The sequence below is a fragment of the Octodon degus genome, unplaced genomic scaffold, assembly GCF_000260255.1.
Source record: "Octodon degus isolate 3935 unplaced genomic scaffold, OctDeg1.0 scaffold00058, whole genome shotgun sequence".
NCBI lineage: Eukaryota > Metazoa > Chordata > Mammalia > Rodentia > Octodontidae > Octodon > Octodon degus.
In genome coordinates this window covers 1,623,023-1,626,531 of record NW_004524634.1, presented here as the reverse complement: position 1 = coordinate 1,626,531, position 3,509 = coordinate 1,623,023, and positions in this window count along the sequence as shown.

The window sequence follows — 3,509 nt, the reverse complement described above, 5'->3', positions numbered from 1 at the left end:
TGGCCCTACCTCCCTGGGGTATGCTGAGACAGCAATTGAGACTGAGCATGGTGGCACGTACCTGTAATCCCAGCTCTTGGAAGGCTGTAAACAGGCAGATCACTACAAGTCCGGTCTAGTAGTGAGACCCTGAACACCCTTTAGATCCTTCCTTAAAAATAAAAAAATTTTTAAAAACAAAAAAAAATCCAACTATTCAAAACTGCATAGGAGGATCCTTGCAATCTCTTCAGCAGCCCTTCCATGCCAAGAAACAATTTCTTTACTTCAAAAAATAAAATCACACAAAACACTTCGCACCCTGAGCAACTAATACTAATAGTATGAAATTTTAAGAAATATTTTCTAAGCATCATTGAATAATTTTTAATGTTCTTTTTCCAATGAATGAATGTATCTTAACTTTTGCCATACTGTTCTGTATGTCAGGCAAAGAACCAGAAAGTAGTTCTAGCATCAATATGTGTTTCTCCAACAATATATAGATATGTCTTTCTTTTGCTATTGCAAGAGAAACCTCAAAATATGTATTATTACTATTATTATTATTATTAAGTTTAATAAAATTTCCTAACATACAGGCCTGCTTTTTCACAGCTTTAAACATGGCTGGAGGGGCTAGCGAGATAGCTCAGTGGTCTAAAGTGCCTGCTTAGGCAAGCTTAGGCAGGCACAGGGGACTGTGGTTCAATCCCTGGCACCACATGCTGTGCCAGCCCTACCCTCAGGGCTGGCTAAGCCGGCCTAAAAAAATTAATTAATTAATTAAAACTTTGCTGGAAAGCTATGAGCCCTGTCTTCCTGTATGGGAGCTGGGCTTTCACATACATTGCTAAGTGGGAGGGTTTTATATCACTGCTAGATTGCAGAGATAAATATGTATTTCATATAGACTTATTCACCAGTTTTTAAATTAACATCTCAGGCCTGATTGGATTTTCGTTGGTTTTGCTTTGTAACATGGCTAGCTGGCATAGTTCGTGTCAGCTAACCATGTTACCAATAGAACCTGTTTTGTGTGTGAGTGATGTTTGCTTGTATTTACATTGCACTATTATTTTCAATTCACGACTTCTCTTTAAACCACTTGTTCACTTTGTAAGGATTGTTTTACAATCCATAAGTCCACTAAGCTTATTACAGTTTGTTTCAATATGCTAAAAGTAATATGCTAAAAGTGAACTGTTAGCATCCTGTGTGATTGGAACCCCCAGTCTACCCTCAGTACATCTCATGTGTCAGGCATGAGATGAGTTTCCATCCAATCCAATGTGAGTACATTAAATCTCTTTTGTATTTCTTGGACTGGGAAATAAACTTCAATGGAGGCCTTCGTGGGTCATCATTGGGGATCTCATCCCACTCTGAGAATATTAGTATAAGATACAGTAGGTGCTTCTCACGAGTAGGTCCTTTCTTTATGAAAATTCTCTTCTGTACGAAGAACATGTTTGTAAAAAAATAAATAAATGAAAACATGGGATGCCATCTAGCCCTCCGTGCTCAGGTGAATCATGAAATTATCTCCCTGAGGGTGAGACTCATAGAAGGACAAAGAACAGGACCAAGTCGGAGGAGACACGAAGAATTCCTGAGGCTAGACGGAGCTGCACTAGACCAGGCCTGAGGGTCAGGCAGTGCATCACTAAGCCATTGCATCGGGTTCCTCAGAAGGCCATAGCCAGGGTCAACTGTCATAAAGACAGTGCACTCAGGCAACCAGAAAGCAGTCTCCCGAAAGGACTGCAGAAGGCTGGCAAGAGAACCCAGCTCTGGCCTGAGTAGCAACTCTCTTAATCCACAGCAGCCACTGAGGTAGGAGCATCTATCAGATTCCCATCAGTATGTATGGTCCTTTACCCAGATACACAGTTCTCCTCTTAGCTAGCATTCTCTTTAAAACAAAGCTGGGGGGATTGCATTCAAAGCCACTGGCCTGGGCCTTCTGCACATCCAGAGATGACAGTGAGTTGTTCTTGTCTCACCCACTAGTACCTCTGAGAGCTGGACAATCCCCACAGGCTGCCTCCTCTGTCCTCCTCACTACCAAAGGTGTGGAAACCAGCCCTGTGTTCCTCTGAGAGGCAGCCTGACAGAGAGTCTCTGTGCCTGCACAGGAGCCCTCTGTGTATCCAGCTGCCAGCCCGCAGCCTCTGATAAAGCCACACAGGGAAAATCCTCTTTCAGCAACAAGCATTCCTCATCTAGCATTTACTGGCTACTAGCAGTCCTCAATGCTAACTCGCAGCCGCCTGCCTCCCAGCCCACTTCAGAAGCCCAACTTAAATAACAGCTTTCATGTTAGGCTCTGAAGTGAGCCAAGGCTTGGGAAGTAACTGGCTTTTGAGACGTGGCTTTGCTTCTGTCTTCAATGGTCTCCTTTGACTAACCCTAAGCCAAGCTATCAATCAACAAAATATTTTTGAGCACTTACAATTTCATCTCATTGCAATAGGTTTTTTTTAAGCACATTTACTTATGCCCAGATACCAGCAAACCTTCAAATAAAGAGAGAGGAGGTAGGAGATAATCAGAACTAAATGAGTCTATAACTTAACCTCTGTTTTAAGGTGATAAAGTTGAATCCTAAAAGACTACCTTTTCTAGGGACCTCCAGCTACATCCAATTAGTCAAAGCATTCAAAATTGAATCATAGGTCTGGTGAGATACTTTAGCAGACTAAGCACCTGCTTAGACAAGGGCAGGGGCCAGGGTTCAATCCCAGCACCACATGTGGCACTGGCCCCACCCCTAGGCAAAGCACTGAGCTGGCCACCAAGACTGGGCATGGTGGCACACGCCTGTAATCCCAGTGCTAGGGAGGTTGAAAACAGGAGGATCACTATGAGTTGAATCATAGCACCTCAGACTTCAGAGAAATTTTTATCCTGCTAGACTTCAACTGATATATGCTGATAACTGGGTTTTTCCCCCAATATATGCTGAAGAGGAAGAGGTCCACAAGAGGTTCAGAGATCCGTCTCCACCTGACACCCACTTCTTGCAGTGCTGGATGATTCAGACACAGGCAATGTGCTTTTCAAGCAATCCTGGTCTGGTACAAATTACCAGATGCCAGTGTTCAAGAATCCCTGGCCCCTGAGCTGCAGCAAGCACTGTGATAGAACAGGGTTCAGGAAGCATTCTCCCGGACCCGTGAGATGTCCACCCTCATACTCTATTCTTCCCAAGGAAGCAAACCCGGCTAAGCCAATCCATCATCATACTAGGGTCCTCTCTTTGGTCAGCCTACAGCAGCCATGGAGGGCTTCCTGCTCCCAGGATGCAGTCTGTGAGCTGCCTCCTGTGGCTGCACCTTGGAAACCCACTGAAGCATTCACTGCCATAGTCAGTGACAGAACAGGAATGGAATTAGAGTGGAGCCATTTTCTCCTGATGAAAGATACTTGGCAATAAACCTCGAAGGCTCCTCATCCATCCTGCTGAGATTTTCTCAGAGCACACTGTAGGCTTTTTTTTTTTTTTTTTTTTTTTTTTTTTTTTGCTA